This window comes from Macrobrachium nipponense, chromosome 30 (genome assembly GCF_015104395.2).
Source record: "Macrobrachium nipponense isolate FS-2020 chromosome 30, ASM1510439v2, whole genome shotgun sequence".
In the NCBI taxonomy this organism is placed as follows: domain Eukaryota; kingdom Metazoa; phylum Arthropoda; class Malacostraca; order Decapoda; family Palaemonidae; genus Macrobrachium; species Macrobrachium nipponense.
The window spans coordinates 8,777,899-8,801,452 of NC_087218.1; the positions used below are offsets into that span (position 1 = coordinate 8,777,899).

At 37.7% G+C, this 23,554-nt stretch overlaps 1 long non-coding RNA gene across 1 annotated transcript in view; it reads right to left on the reverse strand.

The window, feature by feature from the left end:
- Positions 1-1,815: 1,815 nt before the first annotated feature.
- LOC135202007 (uncharacterized) overlaps positions 1,816-23,554 on the reverse strand; it is a 482,892-nt gene continuing 461,153 nt past the window's right edge. The window contains exon 7 of the long non-coding RNA XR_010311637.1: positions 1,816-2,077. This is a non-coding gene — a long non-coding RNA (uncharacterized LOC135202007). The remainder of the gene's footprint in view (positions 2,078-23,554) is intronic.

The following is a 23,554-nucleotide window of genomic DNA, read 5'->3' on the forward strand; positions in this document are numbered from 1 at the left end:
GCATAGCCTCCAAGTCGGCGCACGTTACCTTAGAGCTGTGTGCGAAGAGTAAGTACTGCCACAGTTTAATTGGTGGCAGTGGTGGGATTCGAACCCACCCCTCCTGCCGAGACTGTAATAGTGTGGCACAGTGTTGTTATTACAAAAGGCAATGACTTATAAGGAACTTAAAGAAAGAAGGCACGGTTAATAAGGAAGAAAAGAGGAAAGGGAATAAGATAATGATTTTTCTTAGAGAGCGGGCTATCGCGTTACCCGATCCCAAACGATTAAGGCTTTTAGACCTAAAGCCATGTGGTTTTCATCTCCCCCAAAAAACCTCTGTCCGTACCAGCGATTAGTGACCAACAGGAGATTAATGGCCATATCTCCCAGGCATCTTCGAGGAATCGGACCTCAACTCATTAGCGCCTATGACTAATCGGCGTTCCCTTCGTGAACAGGTCAGAGAGAGCCATCTGGCATACGTTAAAAAGGAATTCTATGACCCGTTGTTAGAAAGAGGGAAGTGCCAAATTCTTAAGAGCTCCACCCTTCCAAGATAGACCTATGGACTTCGACGAATCAAGAAGCAGAGCCAGATCAGTGGGATACCCCAGGAATGTGTTTCAGCAAATGACCTACAAGATTGTCCAAGGGATACACCCCCAAAAGCCAAGACATCAAGTAGGAGGCGTATACAAATTCACAGCCTACGAATCATTGTAGAAGATATGACAGGAAGGCGGTTTGTATACAAGTTCGTAGCCATTCAGACACAAGAAGTCTTTCAGAAGACGCCACACCCAAGTCAAAATCCCAAAATCCAAAGGCGGTGCTAAGAAGATATCATCCTAATAAAAAGGCGAGACAGAGAGAGAGAAAGCCAGAGAAGAAAACGACAGGAGAGCAGAAAAGGAGCAGAAGAGGGGAGCCGAGGGAAGAACTGCAGTGGCATGGCCGTGAAACAGAGAAGACAAGAGAACTGCAATGGCGCTGCAGTAAAACACAGAAGAAACAGAAGTGAGGGAAAGTGCAGAAGTGTGGTGCGCGAATCAATCAAAAGACAGTGTTAAGTGACAATCAATACTCAGTAAAATTCCCTCGTGCCTATAGACTCGAAATTGCAACAAGTGCCTTTCAAAGAATTAAGTTTTATCAGTCCAAGAGCCCAGAAGGTGGAAACTTTTATAAGTACCCTAACGAAGAATAAACGTAAATGTAATGGACGTATCAATTTAATTTCTCATCCTATTTACAACCCTTTTTAGCTAATCCCCCAAAGTACAGCCTCCAAGTCGGCGCACGTTACCTTAGAGCTGTGTGCGAAGAGTAAGTACCGCCACAATATATATATATATATATATATATATATATATATATATATATATATATATATATATATATTTAGAATGCATAACGCCATTCTACCCTCGGAGGATAAAGAAAGCATTGTGAAAGACGCATTTCAGAATGTCCGATGTAGACAAGCTTCATCAGTTTATCTCTGTTTCATTTGAGCGACGGACGAATTATTATATAAATTACAGGAAATTTAGATATAATCATCGTCAGCATCATTATTATTATCATCCTTATAAAAATTAGACATGAAGGCTACTTACATTGGCAAGCAAGAAAGCCTATTTGTGAGAAATAGAACTAGGAGACAGGAAACAAAAATAAAATATATATATATATATATATATATATATATATATATATATATATATATATATATATATATATATATTACACACACACATATATATATATATATATATATATATATATATATAATATATTACACATTATATATGTATAGTGTATGTGTGTTTGTTTGTGTATCAGATTCACATTATAATCCTTCAGAAAAGGGAAACCAAAATCAAGTAAATGTACTGAGAAAAACCTTGTGCTTCCAGTTGCAAGATTCTGTCCGCTACTAGAAGTGATGATATCATCGAACTGGTTCTTAGACTTTAATTAACAAGATGGAATGTTCTCACTTACTTTTTTTGTATCTTTTTAGTTTACGTCTTCTTGGCAAATCACTCCTGTGTTCCGAAGTGGCCCTAGCTCGAACTACCCATCAGTGCTGGAAAATGAGAAGAAAATTGAAGTAAATGTACTGGAAAAAAATTCATTTTTTCTTCCAGAGCCACCCCTTTGTTATTCTTATTAACCACTACTTCTCTTTGTTCCTTTTTTGTTCTCTCAATCACACTAACTGAGCAACTTGGTATTTCTACTTCTGTTTTCCTTCTTACGATTAGATTCTAGTGGTCAATTTTTCTTCCTTGGCGATTAATGTCCAACATTGTGAGATTCATACAAGAAAAATCCAGTCATATATAAATAGTAATAAAGTTTTATTTTATGCATTTTTTCACATCTTGTTCCCACCTCTAGGCCTTTTATCAGTCTTGCCACGCCCCCCCCCCCCTAACTATGCCCTCGCTGGCCAGAGAACAAAAACGATACATCGACAGTAACGAACCTTTATCATTATAATAGTCTATTGGTTTAAACTCGCTAAGTGATCTCACTCGACACCTTCTCTATACAAGCATTCGACATCAATGGAAAAACCAGTTCCATGATAATTAATGATCGACGAATGACCCGGTGGTTTTACCTTGCAGTACCAGATCTTAATGTCAGCAAATTAATTGCTACAAGAGCCATCTATTGGCCACCTATGGAGGACTGCGACCTGTCGATTTTACGCTCTGATAACACAGTTGCTTCCCAGAAACATTACAGGGCATTTTTTTCTTCCTGTCACTTGGTACTTTTGTTTGTTTGTTTGAATAGTCGTTCTCAGCAATACATTACACCCGAGCGCAAGATATGTATGTATATGGTGATTAACATGTGGTCATTTATGACAGTTAGTACTGATTAATTAGCCATCAATCAAAGCATCTAACAACATTTTGTTTTTGTTTAAAACTCGCTCAGAGATGAATATTGTAGACTACGATTAAACAATTCTGTAAAATGATGGATAGGACCAATACACGCCAGTGACGACATTCTGGTTTTGGAACTACTACTAATCAAATTTTTATATTATTTTCTTCAAAAGGGGTTTTTTAAGTGTCAGACCTTCACAACATATTATCGTCTCCTAGACTGTGGCTATTTGTCTCTGCGTAGAAATTTCTCTTCAAGTGATAAATATAAGTCATCAACGTTCTTGCAATCGTCTGCATTTCTAGTTCGACATCCCTTTCCTGGTTCGGAATCTTAACTTTAGCAAGGCTAAAATTTTAATGGAGGTGATAGATATTTTTTTATACATATAATGCATCACGCTGGAACAAAAAGTTTATGCCAACTTCTATTACGTAATGTAATTAATCTTAACATTACTGAATTTGCCACGATGAGGGTGATTTACGTTTCCATACTTAACTTGTAATTTTCTTTGTTAGCTTTAACATCGAACTCTACTTTAAAAACGCCATGAATTTTAATGCCCTAAATTAATTATTGTACATTAAAAATGAACAACAATGCTCTTCGTGAAATAAAATGAAAGTCTTGAAGCTACTTAAAGTATATAAAAACAGCAACCTACTAATTTGCCTTCAAATCCATAAATACGACCTGAGTCTTATAGGAAGAAAAGCTCGCTGTGGTAGAGAGAGAGAGAGAGAGAGAGAGAGAGAGAGAGAGAGAGAATCTTTATCTTTAACTCAGTCCCCAAAATTAATTACGATTTTCGCGCAACAAAAACCCAAAGTTAATGGCCCTAATAACAATTCCATTGAAAATATGTAATAACAGTGTTACTGTAAAATAATGGCAGGTTCGGAATTTGTGCTTGACTCTCCCTCGAAGAATACAGGGAGATAACAAGTTATTCTCAATTATCTTACTCTTTTTCGTCTCCTCGTTTTCCAAATTCTAACTATTTTTCTTTTGCGTCCTAATTATGCTATCATATATTACTGTTATTCCTATGCACCCAAGCCGCCTTTATTATCCTCAGGACTGCAAACGCGGTGGGTGGAGGGGTGGAGGTAGGATGAAGGAGATAAGAAAAAGTGACGATAAATTCGGGAGAGAGAATTGGGGGGGGTGAGATGCAAGAGCCTGAGGAAACTGCATCAATTAAAATATTACAATACTTCACATTACTTTACTTCACAAATATCTTGCATTAAAGGAAGGGCGATTCTCACCTCTGTTCATGCTAACCCTGGAGTGGATGGAGTCTGTCCTACTTTTTCAAAGAAGAGTTTTATTAGATTACTATTAGGAAAGTCACTTATTTATATCCAAATTCATCTCAATTTTCTTAATACACCTTCCTGTGAACCTGTGTTCAATGTCACCCTAAAACAGAATTTTCCCTCAGTGCAAGAAACAATTGGGTCTCACTATTGCTAGTGACCATATTTACCATTATTAATTTGAGATATCACTAGATGATCGGATCATTCAAAGAAAAAAAACACAATATGAGGATATTAAAGAATCATGCATTAAGTAACATAAGGACTGGTCAGTGACTGAATCGGTAAACACTAACGACTTCCAAGAGCCACTGGCATAAAGGTTCCGTGATTCACTACTGGCACTTACGAAGTACTTACAAGTGCGCCTGATCTTTTGAGTCTGGAGGGAGTAGTTTGAATCTCATTAAGTTCAGGGAACTCAGTAGCGCATAATTTTGCGCGATTTTCACACCTACAATAGGATACAGATAAACGGATGTAGATGTAAAGTCCTATGGAATGGTAAAAAAAAAAAAGTTTTCTAGTACAGATAGCAAGGTGAGGAATAAGATATACTGTGTGTGTATGAGAGAGAGAGAGAGAGAGAGAGAGAGAGAGAGAGAGAGAGAGAGAATCACTCTGGGCTTATATTAGAAAGCCTTCCTACCGGCTCCATTCGGTTAACAAGAAGGTATAGGTTCGTCAGTTTGTTTACAGTACCCAGTTTTCTTGAATGACCTGTTATGCAGGGATAACTACTTTAGCATTAAAAACAGATCTGAGGATATTAGACAGATTACTTGTGACATCAATATGGAAAGATATAAATGGCCAGCCGATAGTTTTACTAGCATACACACGAAACAAAACTTTTCCTATGAAGCTGAATGTTGACCGTTACATCGTGCGCATATTTGCATGCATACAGGCACGCAAGTGGTTCGTATAAGCGCTATTTCTTTATTGCGGAGAATAAGCAATAGATGCTTATAAATGGGCCCCGGTTACTGGAAGATGGCGTAAAACATCTTTTTGAATATCCAGACATTTTTATAGCCTTTCCCGAGACGAAGGATGTCGTTGAATGCTAACAAGGTTCCACATGTGAACGTGAGATGGCATTGTGCGCTGGTAAACACGAAATTGTAAGCGCATTTGTGAAGCGTTTTTTTTTTATGTGGGTCTTTTTAATATACTTTTTTCTCTCTAGCGAAAACAACAATACTGCAGTTGTGCAGACCGAACTTATCATGACAGAGCTCCCGTAGAAACATACAGTAATCGCGTACGTACTCGATAATTGCATATGACACAAACAAACGTCATCCTTTGGTGTCCTATTCTTTCTTTACAGGTAAGCAGATACAGAAAATGTTCACTCTGTTAATGTGACGACTATAGAGAGAGAGAGAGAGAGAGAGAGAGAGAGAGAGAGAGAGAGAGAGAGTAATAAAATCACATAAAAAGAAAAAAAGTTCACCCGGCGCGCTAATGAACATACGCGCATACATGAGAGAGAGAGAGAGAGAGAGAGAGAGAGAGGAGAGAGAGAGAGGATATTATCAAAATTACAAAACAAACAAACGCGCTACTCCTATCCGATGACGAAGTGGGAGTACACAAACAAGCGAACTTATACTTTCAGACAAAGTGAGACGAGACAGTCTCCTGACGAAGCAAACATACAGCAGAGGAATTACTTACACTTACACGAAGACGGACAAGAAGGGAGAGAGAGAGAGAGAGAGAGAACGTCACGTAGACTCGAAGCACAACAAAACACAGGAGATAATGCAACGAAGCCCCCAAGGAAAAACAAAAGGCATGCTCCTGAGTATCCTCCTGACGAAGTGGGTGCACGCACGGCAACAGTCGCACGTAAGTACATACATGTGCACGAAAGGGCAAGAACCCAAGACGGACCCAGCGAGAATGTCGGCAGGAAATTACTTAGCACCAAACACGGGGCCTCAAGATGTCAGGGACCTTCAGATTACAGAGCCGATTCATATTTCCCTTCTTTATTTTCTTCTTTTCATTTTCTCATTTTTTTTCTGCCAGCTTTCCTCCTCCTCTCCTTCTTCTTTTTCTTCTTCTTCTTCTCTTGCTCTCCTTGGTCGTCTTATCAGAGATGTTTTGGTTACTGTTTATTTTTACTTTTAAGTTGATGTATATCCTATTTTACTTATAAATATTTTATTTTTTACTCTTCATCATTCTTCTTATCTATTTATATCTATCCGGTTGTAATTTCTTTAGCCCGTATCTCTACTTTTCAACATTAGGGCTTATCTATAGATCTATCTATCTTTTTGTTGTCATTTTGTTTATATCTCTACATCAATATTCTAACCGTTGGGTTTCCTCTACCTAGTTACCTATCTGTTCTTTCTTTTATCTCTACACCACCATCACTGATTTAATCGCCTAGTTTATGCATGTATATATATATATATATATATATATATATATATATATATATATATATTATATATATATATATATATGCTCCTTCAAAATTGGAGCATATAAGCATTCCGTTTAATTTTATCATCAAAATATTTGCGATATCACGTCATCTTTACTTTAAAGTATTTCGTATCATACTTTAACTCGCGTTATCTATATATATATTTTTTTCAGGACTAATAAAAACACCTAATGAACAATCTGTTTAGTTTATGTGCACGGGAATACGACAACTGTGTATGTAATGATATCTGCAATGCAAAACTTTGCAAGCTTGAATTGCAAGTCAACGGCCCTTGTGTGCTTGTTCCATATGAATAGGTTTCATCTTCTGAATAATATCAGCTAATGTTTTCTCTACTATCTCAAGGTTACAATATATATCGTTCCCTTTTTAAATGCATATGTATAAGAGGAAACTCAGAATTAAAGGGTCATGCCGTTAAATAATATACAGATATAAAAAGGATTGGGTGCGATTAGACAAGGGAGAGGGTTTGGGGGAACAAGTTTTGTTATAAAACAGATCTGTAAGAGGTCTGAAAGCAAAGTGAAGAGCTGTACCTGGCATGCATAGAAATGGTGCCATTACTCTCACTCTCTTTAAGTCCACATGCGCGTGCGCCCGCGCACACAACACGTGACTTCATTATATAAATTATATAAGCGAATGCCACAGGAAAATGACAGGCAGAAGATAAGTACCAAGCCCTTTCACAGGTTTCACGCACCGTAGGAAAAAAAATCATTTTCTTGTGGTATTCGTGATATATATATATATATATATATATATATATATATATATATATATATATATGTATATATATATATATATATGTATATATATATATATATATGTATATATATATATAATTTGTGTGTGTGTGTGTATACAAAGATGCCGTTAACGTCCTGAAAAGGTATACATACAATATACCCGGTTCATATATATATATATTATATATATATATATATTATATATATATATATATATATATATTATATTATAATATATATATATATATATATATATATATATATATATAAACAAGGAAACAGATCGAGTATAATTATGACAAAATAACGACCAAATCAATATGGAAATAAAAAAAACTATAGGCAACCAAATGAATTATAGCTAATTAAGGTCAACATACAGATAGATAGAGACAGATTTTTCATAGATAAGGTGGCCCTAAAATGACTTTCCGGCTAGTCAGTCCTATGCCATTCACCACCATGGCTGCGGCCCACCATAGTCTACTAACCATCACGTATATAGTTCCATGCTTACTCCAACTGAGGATTAAAGGATATTTCAGGAAACTGACTCATAGCACTTCGGTGAGTACACTTTACCGCAGGTATACAGGAATTAAAATCAGCTCGGTCGACATAGGTCAACGAACGGTTCCAGCTGCAAAATAACTCAAAGAATAAATATCCTCCGCTCTTGTTCAGGAGGCAAAAACTTGAGTGGCTGACTGTAAACATTGAACAGACTCGTGGAGTCTTCTACTCAATATAGAAAATATGACTCTCTTTAATTAATAGTAAACTTGTAACGTATGAATAGCTGTCATACATCTCACAAATGAGTTGGGAGGGACTAAAATTTTAGACAAGGCTTCTTGGAAGTTATAAATCTGGCTAATAGGGGTTGCTGAAAATGAACAGCAGCCATGAAAATCTTCTGGATAGCTGGGATACCGAAAGGCCTATTAATTTGAGAGAGAGAGAGAGAGAGAGAGAGAGAGAGAGAGAGAGAGAGAGAGAGAGAGAGAGAGAGAGGATTTTCTTGTATTTTTACCATCATGACCTTGTGACTTTACCTTTTCTGTTTCCACTGACGTCATCAGCTATAAAATCAAGCGCAGCAGCCTACGAAGAATTTCCATCGTTACTCAGACTGGAATCTTCCAGGAATGTCAACTAATTAAATCGGATGGACCCTTCAATGTTTCCTATTCAGTCAGAAATCGAAACTGAGCACGGGGGTGGCGTCGGTGGCCAAACTACGCTCTCCTCCTCCTACTTCCCCATTCAAAAAAAAAAAAAAAAAAAAAAAAAAAAAAAAAAAAAAGAAAAGACGAAGAAGAAGAAGAATCTTTGGCAAAATTCTTCTTAACTTTTTTTCAACCAGACACCGAGGTACTGTTGAAAGCGTCTGAAAACTGATATTCTGGAATAGGGTTGCTAGCCCCCTTGAAAGATATATTCTTTTTAACTGTCGATGTTTATCAAGTATATATCAATTCCCTTTCGACTGGAATGTCTGATATTCTACAGCAACTTGACGAATTACTCCAATATATATAAAACAGAGCACGCAGTACCTACGAAAATAGTGTTCTAATCGCGACCTATCTACTTGCAAATAGTGTCATTTGTGCTTCTTTAGTGCAGGCAATTCGTATTTTCTGAATAACATTGTAGTTAGACATGCCGGTAAGTCAGTAAAGAACTTTGCTAAAAGCATAGGCTACCAAGATAACTGAAACTATTAAAGCAAAACGTGGTGGAACACATCTCCAGAAAATAACTTGTAGACCTGGATAAGCGTATGGAAGTTTTAGGGTCCATAATGACGGATATTTTTTTTTATCTATTATAAATCATACACCCACTCTCGCGTAACACCCTGTAAAGAGATTGAATCAGCCAATTACACCAAGCGTTCCTTGATTTTAGCTTGCAATATTCCCAGAATTTCGGGGATATTTTGGGGGAAAATTTTGCACAAGGTTCCATTGCATGACTATAGACGTGCCCATCCTCTTTGCTAATGTCCCAGAGGATAAATCAACTGATATCACAAATAATGAAATATATCAGTGAAAAGCTGCCATCTGACATCCCTGCACTAAAGAAGAACCGTTCAGAGCACCCGAATGCAAGCTACATGCAAGAGGACAGGTGGCTATGAGATCATCCCTTGGGGTACTGTTTGCTTATATGATATTATATATGTAATATAAAACTGTCTATTAAAGGGAATGAGACAAAAAGAGATCAGCCATCCATTGCAAGCGGAGCACAATCTTATAACATACTTGACGAAGTCGAGGCACACACACACAAACATGCCACCCAAGCTACCTACCAGTTCCTGGACGGGTCATAAAGTTGATAAGTCAATCCAACCATTATGTTAGAGTAATGCGAGCATAGCGAAGACCACCGATAGCGATCAGAGGAGCGAATGGCAGCTTAATCCGGCCGGGATAGAGATTCTCTTGGCTGTTCCAGAGATATCAAGGCTCCGTGCGAGGTCGTTCCTGATTTGCACTATAGCTAGCTCCTTTGCAATAATCTACGCTACTGTCGTGCCATTATGGCAAATTTCTATCGTTCTTTCTTTTTCTTTATATATATATATATATATATATATATATATATATATATATATATATATATATATATCTATATCTGCTTTTGTTTCTAATAACATTCACCACCTGCTTTTTCTGTTTCTTCCTTTCGTATTCCTTAATATTCCTGCTCCTCCACCTTTCTCCTCTTTTAGTCTCCTCTTCTATCCTTCCTTCTTATCCCCATCCTCCTCTTATTTTCTACGGAACAATAATTTTGCTCTACTATAAGAAAGGTTACTTTTTGCTATGCTTAACGTGAACAGCATGAAGATCCTACCTCTCACGGCGAAAAATTCTAAAAGAAATGGAATTATACTGACAAAAATCAGAATAAAAGAAACGCTCTTCTTAAAGGGTTACCTTAGGTCACTTTGATTTTGGGTCTGGCTGATTAAGGAGGACTGCACTGTATATTGCCAAAAACTCTCGAGCACGGTTGGTTTCCTTATCTTACAAAAATCTGCAACAATCATGACGATTTACCGTCGTATATCGGGGCACTAAATGTCCTTTGAGAAGCAAACTTGTTTGGTCAGTGCAACTGCGGGGGGCTAGACTAGCAGCTGTTCTTTTTAACAAATAAGGCTTTTGTATATAGCCAGAGCCTAGCTTGCCGTTGCAGTGGCTGGTTGCTGCTGGCGGGTTTACGTTAATCAGGCCTTATTATACGTTGACTTGGACCCTTGCCTTGAACAAGGTAGTGTGGCACGGTTTTGGGGGAATGAGAAGACATCTGGATTGGTCCCTTTAATCAAAACGTTGAGGTATACGTAGAAATTGTCCCGTTTTTCATTGTTCCCTTTAGAATATTTGCTGCGACCATCAAAACAATGACACCGTAGTATTTAAAGAGCCTCCTCAAAGTGCACATTGATTTGGACTTCACAACAGTAGGCTTGGCTGCCTGCAAGTTAATGGAAAAAATAGATACCCGTAAAAAAGACTGTATACACAGTACGCAAATTATTCAGGAAGCTGTTCCAGAATTAAGATGCAGATGTGTGGATATAATCTAAAAGAAAGTTACGCAAAAGAGACCAGATGGAGTATTATAGGAAGGGGTTCCAAAATATAATAATGATAGTTAAGATTATGCCTTTAGATGATGAGACCACCTACCTGGCCGTTAGTGACATATGGTTGACTGTTCTAATTAATTACTTCTGCATGTACACTGAAATTTACCCCGTTACTCTTGTGAAAATACATTTGTTATGTCCAGGAAAACTATCATGGTAAATATAGTCCATACAGTAAGAGTAGTTATTACAGACCAAGTAGATTTGTTACAGTGGAAAAGGGTGTTAGCCTGGGAGTTTAATTGTCCATTTCCTTATAATTATATTCCACTAAAACAGGAGTTGTGGAGACTATTGACGATTTTCCTTTTGGAGCCGCAGAATAATACAGGAAAAGGCTTACTGGTAAACGCACACGCAAACTAGTAAACCAAAACAACACACACGTCAATGTATACAACAATTCACAAATACAAATATTAATATATATATTATAATAATTAAATAATATAGTATATATATATATAACTTATCGAACAAAAAATAATAATAATAAAATAAAGAGTAATTAACAAACGTGGAAGGACATAAAAATATAATCTATAAATTTTCTGACCTGTCACTAGAGAGAGAGAGAGAGAGAGAGAGAGAGAGAGAGAGAGAGAGAGAGAATCACTCATATATTTTACCAGGAACTAAAACTTGCTGCATGGCCAGAACTATAATAATAATGACAATAAACCTTGACACGCTGCACATACACCCAAAATACGAATTTCCCCAGGACGACCATACACACATACACACATACACACGCATGTACCCATCATCAGTAAATACCGATCTTAATGCGTCGGCCCGCCAAGTTTTTCATCCCAAACGTGTGATAACGATCGTTTTAGTGCTCCTTTTACGTCATCAAACTAGTGATCCCGAGTGATTTAGGGACCTGCGTCTCGGTCCTGCAAGTTCTTGCAACGGATGATTACTTCATCAAGGATTTTTCTTATTCGTGTCTGCGGAACGAGGCGTTGAGAGGCAGCAGGCACGAATAAAGCTATCACGTAGCGATGAAATTCGTATACGCACAACTTACTAATATGCACACACATATATGCCGACTAACACATACGTACATAAAATTACATACGTACATTGTGATGAAGAAAAAAAAAGTATATCAATATTTAAAACGATATTTTCAAATGGAAATGAGAAAAACAGCAAACAAGAGTAATAGACAAATGGAAGTAAATAAAGAACAATAGTACATGCTAGAAGCATGTAAGTTATTCCTAAGGTATAATAACTTCGATACCAAATGATATTTTTGACAATATCTATGAATTTGAGCGACAAAATTTCATACACACACACACACACACACACACACACACATATATATATATATATATATATATATATATATATATATATATATGTGTGTGTGTGTGTGTGTGTATCATGTGTCATATATATAGTATATACACGTATATATATATATATAAATATATATATATTATATTTATATAATAACAATATATTGCATACATACATACATACATATATACATACATATGTGTGTATGTATACAAGTTCACACTGATATTGCTTCCTCGTATATTCAAGCAGTTCTGCATATATCTATATAACAGTATACACACAGATATATGTACGCCTATATCCACTGTTCAGATAAATATTACCTGTATTTCAACTTAATTGAAACAAAATATTCAAGCATTCATCAATTTTAAGATGAGGTAAAAATTCAGGTTTCAATTCAAGTAAAGTTTGGAATCTGATAAACTCGACTTCAATTCTAGAATTGATTCTCGACTCGTTACAGGTTGCGGAACATAACCCAATTAAAATTTTTTTTAAATTAGACTTTAGAGTGCCAAATTATGAAAAAGGCAACATATGAATAAATGAATGTCTACTGATTTACTTTGATAGGAATTCTCGTACTGGATTTTGTATAAATTATAGAATCATGTACGACTTTCAGTTCATGATCAAATAATATACTAAGTCCTGTCCACGACAAGTTGAGAAACCAGTGTTGGAGAATAATTATACTAACTCCAGAACTCGAATTGACGCGAGAGGAAAACAGAGGCATAAATCAATTACCTGATTAGTTGGGCAATAAAATTAGCGGAGATATTGATAAGACAATCTAACACAATGTGAGTTATCAAAGAGCTATGTTATATTTTAAGAAGCCTATAACAAATTACATTATGAATATTAACCAATGATGAAGTCTGGCTTACGAAGAAGGCTAGATGCACTTGCCGAGTATCTGCGAAAGATAAAGAACGTACGAGACGGGAGAGAATAAATATAAGAAAATAAAAGTGAACCTGGTTAAAGGTGCGGCGAGGCAGTAGTAGTAGTGACGATGGTACGGCTCTCATGAGACCCATTCCACGGCACCCAGCTTTCTGCCTCAGTAGACAAGTTATTTACGAGCCGTACTCCTTTCTTTTTCTCTTTCCCCTCCCTCCCACCCCACCTCTCCCCTCTTCCTTCTCCTCCACTTGTCTCTTTCTCCTGTTTTCTTATTCCCCACCCCCACGCTTCCCCTCCTCCTCTCCTCCTCCTTCTGCGGGGGATGTATCTTCCTCTTATCTTCTTTTCCTCCCCAGACGCCACTCGTCCCATCGTCCTGCCCACTACTCCAGAAGTATCTCTTTCTTCTTCTATCTTTCTTTCCCCAGCCGTCGTCTCCTCCCCCTTCCCCCACCCTACCCTCCGCCTTCAGGAGTATGTCTTAGGGTGCATCCGATTCTTTCCCCTCTCCCTCCAGGATAATTCTAGACCCCTTGGTCTTTTGAATGTTTCTTTCCCTCATGGCGTTATGTAAATATAAGTAACATATTAGGAAAAACACTTTATGTCAGTGCCCTCAAAAATCTATTGCAATGCTGTGGACCTGCGCAGTGAAATAAATACCTGGTGGTCCCGACTGTGGTGGGTTACTGCCAGACTGAAGGCTAGAGGGCTAATAACCTCTTAAGCCACCCCCTCTCATAGAAAGAACAGAGGTGAAATATGTATGCATGTACATACACACATATATATATATGGGTGGGTGTGTGGGGGTGTGTGTGCGTGTACAAAAAGTTGTTACCACAGGCAGCATAATTTCTAATTAATTAACATTATTATTATGATTATTATTATGATTAATATTATATACGTATGTACTGTCTGTATCTACCATGCGGTTTTACACACCAAGAGATACCCTTGTATATCTGTCGACTCCATATCTCTTTTTAAATTGTAAAGACAACAGGATGGCCAACAACATGCCTTCATTTAGCCCTAGCCTGGAAAAAAATGAAAATAAAATAAAAAAAAATAATGGAAAAGAAGCGTGGGACGTTATCAGCCCGAATCACAGACAGATTCCGACTCTATGCCTTCTTTTCTCAGATATTCGATCTAATCGATCCCCAATGAGTTAGGATCGAGAGGATTAGCATCATTCGTTCAATTTATGGATCCCTCGTGATGCGTCGAGGATCCGTTAAAGAAGAGAGCTTCGTTTTTTTTCTCTCTCTCTCTCTTAAATCCAGCTTTCCTTCTATCTTGTGATGACGTAACGGTTCTCGGTTTTAGGCTTTTAGAAGTTATGACGCAATATTCATAGTTCTGCATTTCAGGTAATAGTATACCCTTTCCAGGGGTTGGTAGGGCTATGCAAGTATAGTAGTCTAAACTGAAATTCAATTGGTTTATATAACCTTAACTGAAATGACCGTTTACTAAATGCAGGCACAGAAATGATTTAATCATACGTAGTTGGAACTGTTAATGCATTACATTACGGAACAACACAATGCATCTTATTCAGTGTAACACTTCAGAGACCGACGAATAAATTCTGTTTTGTAATAAACCATTTACATTAATATGCTTTAAAATATTACTTGATGTTTTTTTTATTTCCTTCTCATCACGGGGCTGACAATGACTCCTCATTTCAATACCTCATTTGAGAAGTTTATTTACTGTGATTCTAGTTCCGAGCCTTCAATTATATAGACATTTTGACTGTAATCATCAAATCATCTCAAGAGGAATGAAGTCAAATAACTCGTATTATTATAATATAAGAGAAAATGGGGACGGTGTATCTTTAGGACATCACGTAGAACCCGATCGCTCGTTCTAGGATGGCTTTATTCTTTGTGCATTTGTATATAGTACAAGGGGCCAGTGGTGAAATGAGGCTGGTCCCAGACTAGACGACAGTAAGTGTAAACTTGGAGCTAAATATCCGTAAGGAAACGTTGCTACATACAAAAAAAAAATATATATATATAATACATATTATCATTATTCCGACAATCCTTAAAGACCACTAACTTGCTGAGCAAGCTTGCAAATAACAGCAGGCGAGTATGTATACAGAACAAAAATGCTGGAAAAAACAGGACCAGATAAGAAGGAAGTGTTTGTTTGTTTGTATGGTGCTTTTAAGTTGCATGGAACCAGTGGTTATTCAGCAACGGGACCAACGACTTTACGTGACTTCCGAACCACGTCAAGAGTGAACTGCTATCACCAGAAATACACATCTCTCACTCCTCAATGGAATGGCCGAGAATCGAACCCGCGACCACAGAGGTGGGACGCTAATACCATACCAACCACGCCGCTGAGGAAGTGATACAGCATGAAGCTGCAGATAAGATAAACATATTCACATACATTATTAATATTAATTATATATTATTCAGAAGATAACCTATTCATATGGAACAAGCCCCCCAAAGGGAAATACAGAAAGAAGAGATACCACTTATCAAAAAGAAAAAATTCAAAAATTAACTCATAGAAAAGAATGTATTAAAATGCAAGGAGAATAGTATTAGGGTACATGTGAAGAAAAAACAGCATTTAAAGGTATATGTATATTAGCATTTATTTTATGTTATTCGCATCAATGACACCGGCAAGACTACTTTAAGTTAAAATGCATTATCATACTGTTTTGTTGTAAGTGGTGTTACCAATAACCCGTTAAAGCTCTTCGCATATGAAACGACTTACTATAATTTTTACTCTCATAGTTATACAGGGTGTCCATAAAGTCCCAGTACCATTCTGAGCAATAAATACTTGTAATGGTACTGGGACTTTATGTACACCCGTAGTATGAAACAGTAGGTTTTTTTTTATCTAATTACCCAGATATTTCCCATTCTTATCGTCCTTCGTTGTTAAGTCCACTCTTTTTCCTTATCTTCAGTCTTCGTTTAATTCGGCTGTGGGCTAGTAAAGGGCATCGGGTTACCCATCCCATGGCCATCTGCATTCATAGAAGCTAAAATTGCATTTCGTAAACTTTTCCTCCAAGATTTAGCGGCCAATTCTTCCTTTTAATTTATGCTCGACGCGGGGATTCTTAATTTCCCGATCGAAAAGCCTCGCATGAAATCTTGCCTCTCAGAATAATAAGTGAATTCTTCGTCCGTTCGTTCAAGACGACCCTCCGGAATGTGCTTTTCGCCCCGCCAAAACATAACGACATCAATAAAGCATAATTAATTAGGTAATCCAGCGTGTCGTCTATTGACACCCATTTTCTTCGGTAATTAATTGAAATTACAGCCGTGGGAAGTATAAGTACAGGGTGGAGGGCTTGTAGATACACGCTAATCGGTCTTACGAAATTTATACCATTATTCTTGAAGGCATGACCTTTGATTAAGCCCTCTCTCTCTCTCTCTCTCTCTCTCTCTCTCTCTCTCTCTCTCTCTCTCTCTCTTTAAATTCACGTACCCAGAGTTCTCCCTTCTCTTCTTTTCTTCCTCTTTCTTTTATCTCTCCTCCTTTTCACTTTCAATCTGTTTTGGATCTTGTTGTATAGTCATCCTTTCTCTCCTATTCGGTCATCAGATTTATCGCCTCCACTCTTCTATCCGGTTATTTTTTTTTTTTTTTTTTTTTTGTCTTCTGTCTTTCATCAGAATTGCCTTTCTCTACTTCGCATCCTCATCCACCTCCTTTTCTCCTTCAATCTGTCTTCACCTCTATCCCTTTCGTTTCCCTCTACCCCAACGTTATCCATATTATTTTAATTTTTCACCCGATTTTGCATCGTATCTCCTTCCCCATCTTTTACTTGTCCTCCTCTCTTTCTGTGTCTTCATCCTCTTCTTCTTCTCCCTCCAGTTTTCATTTATCTATGTTTTGTCTACTCTTCCTCACTTTCTTCCCTCTTCTGCTCTTTTCCATCCCCTTTCTTCCCAGGCTCTTCTAGCTTCTGTGTAACTTCTGCTGAATCTCGCTTTTCCTATTATCCTTTCGCACTTTCCGCTTCTCTCCCTTTACCCCTCCGGCATTTATTTGTACTACCTTCTCTCTTTCTCCCTCTCTCTCTCTCTCTCTCTCTCTCTCCTGTTCTTCACCTCCTCCTCCTCCTCCACCTCCACAAATACTATTCTTTTTGGCGTGCGAGGCGGCTGGAACATCCGCGGGTCCGTCTTATCCATTCGCCTAGCATGACCTTTGACCGGAAGGTGCCCTCCCTCCCCTTGATCACCATTAGCACTTCCTAATTTATCATTCTTAGACGTGATGGTGATATATTTATAGGTACCTGCGATCAATAACAACATTTGCATTGGTCGTCGAATTATCTCCCGTGTCGAAGAGGAACCAAAAATTAAAAAGATTTCCATTTTATTTCTCGAATTGACATTCTGCGTATGTTTGGCAGGTTCTCGGCGCACTTTTCTTTCTTCAGCATTTTAAATAACGTTCCACCCGCCCCCCCCCGCCCCCCAGAGAGAGAGAGAGAGAGAGAGAGAGAGAGAGAGAGAGAGAGAGAGAGAGAGACCCTATTTACAAGAGTATAAAGCATCATATATAAATAAATATATGCATGCATACATATATAATGTGTATACATTCATATAAATATATATGTATATATAATTGTGATGTATATTTATAAAGAATATATATACATATACCATATATATTTATATAGATTATATATATATATATATAAATTTACTAAATATATTAGTATATCTATATATATATTATATATCTAGTCTTATATATACAGAGGAGCGAGAGAGAAGAGAAGAGAGAGAGGGAAGAAGAGGCGAGAGGTAGAGAGAGAGAGAGAGCTTATTTATAAAGAATATAAAAATAATATATGAATAAACATATAGCATGCATACTATATATGTGCATATGCATATATATATATATATATATATATATATATCTATATAATTATATAGGTATATATGGATATACACACACATAGAGATAGGAGAGAGAGGAGAGAGAGAGAGAGAGAGAGAGAGAGGAGAAGAGAGATTCACAGCGCTAAACTCGCGTGAATAAATGACAAAAGAATTTTGATCGGTTAAATTTCATAGTTTTCAGACGTAGGCAAATAATGTCTCCTGATCGAAATATGTACACAGGCGCTCAGAACATGAATTCCTTTTAATTAATATTTAAGACGGAGAAAAAATTTATTGAGGAGCTCATTATCATTATGTCGATTCACAAATCTGGGATATATATGAATGTTCAGTGGCCCATCCTTAATCTCTCTTCCTTTCTCTCCTCTTTTATTTATTCCTTACACACTCTCTCTACGTTTCCTCTTTCTTCTTTTTCCTCAACTTTTCATTATTCTTCTCTCGAACTCATCTTAATCGTTCGCTTATCATTAGCCCATGGATTTGTTATCAGTTTGTTCTCTTTTCAGTCATAAATACTCCTTATTTTCTATTTTTTTTCTACTCATCCTCTCTCTTTCTCTCTCTCTCTCTCTCCACTTTTTCCTCCCTCCTCCGCTTTTCACTGGCTCATGCGTTTGTTATCAGATTGTTCTCTTTCCAACTCATCCTTCTCTCTCTCTCTCTCTCTCCTCTCCTTCTCTCCTCTCTCTCTATCTTCTCTCTCTCTCCTCTCTCTCTCTCCACTTTTTCCTCCCTCCTCCAACCTCGCCAAAGAAGAGAGCTACCGTTCGTAGGCATCCACAGCCGTGGATGATGAGGCAGCGCAAAGGTGTATGGTGGAAAATAAGCATGCTGGCCAAGCCAATGACGCTCCCTCCCACTCTTTACGGGGCGTCGTAAATTCGCAGACATCTATAATCAGAAGCCACATCTCCCATCTGCGTTTACATTAGCCTTCCTCATTTCTCTGGCAAATGACAGTCATTTACCTGGCTACCTAGTATAAGTCCGAGGGCCGCGTCCGACAGCGTCCGACGGAATTTGTTCAAATCCGATCTACGAAACCGGCTGCAGGAAAAAGATCAGATTTCCTCAATAGCAGACACTGCAGTTGCGTGTAAGATTCGATCCATAACAAGCCCCCGTTGGAATAGGTAAAATCTTAGAAGTAATTGTTAGTAAATAGACTATTGTCATGTTTACTTTGGTTTAAACACTCTTTAAGTATGGTCAGTCGGGAGTCAAATCACCGGGAATCAACAATACCAGGAATCAAATTACCGGGAATCAAAATTCCGGGAATGAAATTACCGGAATCAAAATTCCGGTAATCAAAATTCCTGTCACCATATATATATATATATAATATATATATTATATATATTATATATATATATATATATATAAACTTAAAATGGATCTTCGACAACAAATTACGAAATACAGGATGTCCATAAAGTCCCAATACCATTACAAGCATTTATTGCCTAGAACAGTACTGGGACTTTATGGGCACCCTGTAGTATAATTTGGCATACAGTGATATCTTCCGAAGTGCGTACAACTTGACCTGTACCAGGGACCACTGAAGTATGCATGACTTCACTTGCAAGAACGGCTGCCAAAACGTAAAAGTTGATCCGTGGTAAAAGTTGGTGCCACAGTATTTGATATTTTGACTCATAACAAGGGGACCAAAATCTGTAAAACTTGGCTTACTGACAATTGTTTTCGAATAAAACTTAGATCTTTGACATATGATGCAAATATGGTTCAAATTGTGGCAACAATGCCGAAATAAATAAAGTAACAATGATTCTTTGTTCTACCCATGGAAGGACTGTTATTTATATGCTAAATCCAGCAGACTCAATATCTAGACTAAACAAGCTAACTTTTTAATCCGTCCCACTATATAAATCGCAGTTTCCACACTTATTTTTAATGTGTTCAACATATAATACAGATAGTATACTGGGAACGAACTTCAAGTTTAAGAAGTATTCCAGATTTGGCTGACCTTTCCCACCACCTGTTCCTATGTAGGTGTGCAAATTAAAGCTCGGTTGCCCAAGCTTCATGTCGGTAGTTCATAGGGTATGAGTTTGCTGCCTCAACCCTTACTTAAATTGCCATTATGTTTTATAATAAGGGTACTTGTCCTCTCGTCAGCTGAATCCCTAGTCGAGGTATATAGCTATTTCACATGAGCCTCTTCCAGCTGCCTCAATCTTGATAAACTGTTTCATAATTTTGGATGGATGTATTAGGGACGGATGCCCTATACCTGATTCCAGCACCCACTGTTTAGCCGGGCTTGGGATCAGCTCTGAGTCTGCTAACTTGCCCTGCCCGTACTATATAGTTGGTTTAGGTGTACGGGTACACACTAGCATACTATAATCTAAACATTTCCGATCACAATATTTAACGACGAAAACACGGTTTTCCCTCTCGGCAAGTTACTTCTTTCGATGTCTGACACGTGACTCCTAACTCAAGCTGCAAGGACGTTTGTGACCAGTGCCTGCAATATACAAATACTTTACTCATTTTGCTATACGTCTGCCGCTCCTCTCTTCCAGTCCAAGCCCTTCGCTGGCTACAAAGAACTACCTCACTCACTCTCTCTCTCTCTCCTCTCCCCCCCCCCTCTCTCCCATACTCATTCCTCTCAAGCGCCCCCCCCCCCACCCAACCTACACCCAGCAACAAAGCCTCATTAGGACTACGTCAATTACCATAGCGAATACGTAATTGGGTCGGACGGAGCCAAATTGATGTAAAACAAAATTGTTTTATGGGTGGGCGGAAGGCTTATCAACCTATTTCCTATTTTTGTGTATCATTATGTGGTCTTTCTTCTGTCTTCCGCCACCCTCCTATTTCTATGGGAGGAAATGGAGATTATTTTCTGCGCTCGCGTGTTTCCTATACAACGTAATTGTCGTGTATATCATAAACGCTACAAATCATAAAACAAACTGTGTAACAAAGTCATTTTCTTCCGTTTCCCCTGATGGACTGTGACTGGACCTATGGTAGAGCTTTCCGAGTCAGCTTGGCTAATTTTTTTTTTTTTTTTTTTTTTTTTTAGTGTTCTATAATAAATATTATCTCTATTGAAAATTTCTTATCGTTATCATAAAAGCTCTCATCTGGAACAAATCTAAATACTGTATTTTCTCGATTTAGGTTGAAGTGGATTTATGCCAGCACTGGCCCTTAACCAAATGCGTCCTGGAAGCACGTCAAGGTATTAAACGAGGATAAGAGGCCTTATGTGGACCAACAAAGACGTCTCAACGGTCCTGAGTTTGTAAGCAAAAATTCACAAAACCGATTTGAAATGAACGAAAAAGGAGGAAATAAGAAGAAAATAACGAGAAAAGTGAAATAAATTAACATTATTGTTTAGAAGGGCGACTTACGAATGCAGAAAAAAGAGGATAATAAGGAATAAGAAAACCGGTAATAAATTAGGCAGACATGGAATAATTGATTTATTGAAAGATGGAGACCGTGATGCAATAGTCTTCGTTCAAAAGACCTGATGCAATCATTTGTCCAGAAGACTAAGTATGTCGCTCAACTGGTGAAGAACAAATATTTTCTCGGATTGTGCTAGAAAAAAGAGAGAGAGAGAGAGAGAGAGAGAGAGAGAGAGAGAGAGAGAGAGAGAGAGAGAACAATCTTATGGAAAAGTAACAGTAAGTTCAGATTAAGCGCAAGATCAAGCTTATTAATAAGAAGGTGGCTTTAGATACAGCCTCACTAAACATAAAAGCATTATCTCGAGAGAGGTGGATTGAACCTTAGTACTCATCTCAGTCCTCTTCCCCCAACCCTCTCTCTCTCTCTCTCTCTCTCTCTTTCTTGTAACCCGATTTATGCGAGGAAATAGATAAGTGTTCTCTCTATCTTGCCTTTAGCAATCTCTGTTCAGGAGAATAGTTCTCTCTCTCTCTCTCTCCTCTCTCTCTCTCTCTCTCTCTCTCTCTCTCTATCAACTGGATATCTTTGCATCTCTCCCTTCTCTGTTTAAATTCTGGATATTTCCCTGTACTGCAGTGTCTGGTAACTTTATTTCTAGAGAGTAGATACAAGATATTATCTAAGTTACACCCAAGTAAAGTAGGAAAAGCACAATGGTACAGCCCCAAGGACTCGAACAATGACAGCAGCGGTTTGGGGAAATTAATAAAATATATACAAGAATTTTTAAAAAATCAATAAAGGTAAACTCATTAGTCTGAAAAGACGCCAACCTCTAGAAGTTCAACTATTCAACTACATGACGCAGATCCCTCCATTGTTTGGTCACAGCTGGAGCAAAACCTTTATAAAACTGTGGTAATAAACCTCGGAAGGAAAAGCATGACCTGAAATTAATTACGTATCTGGTACTCTGATGTGGATGGTACAGTCTGGGAAGATCTGAATACAAATCATCATCAGAATTTGAAAGATTCTGTAAAACTCTTACAATGAGATAATCAAAAGACGGTGCCAGTAAATAATATTAAGTTATAAAATAGGAAATTATTAGAACTCAAATTTTTATTGGGGAATTAAGAAGTGAGCCAGCTGCTGAAGTCCAACCCGAGGAAAAAACATTCAAGACCACAACACACACACACACACACACACACATACAAATGTTCAGGATAGAAGGAGCATTAACAAATCTCAAAATTTCTTTTAAAAGTTTACTATAAGAGAGACGACGACAATGACAGCTTCCAGTTTAAGCAAAGGAGGCTTAAGTCAATAGTGAAAAGAAGACCTACAATATTCTGAACTAGAAAACACACAGAGGCTCTCCATATCTCCAACAAAGTCCCACCCTCGCTCTCCGTCCCCAAACAATGCATACCGAATCGCAATCGGTTCTATACGACAGATCTCACAGAAATCTAATCAACTGTCACTTGAGCCCCCACTCCACCTTCATGCTCCCTGAAATACGTCCCCATTTATCCTCTAAAATACCTATCCTGAACTTAGTATTCCCAGAGCCTGCCCCTATAAAAAAAAATGTTATTGGAATCTACTATCATAACCATATTAAGGCATCTTGTGGACAGACGTCGAAGACAGTTATGAAAAAATTCACTGGGTAAACCCAATGATGATTCATTGTTTATAATACTTTCGACTCTGTTTACGACCTAGCTGTCATTTCCTAGTTCTCAAGCCTTTAATTCTCTTAACCAGTTATTTAGCACAGCAGTGTAAAATCTGACTATTCATGA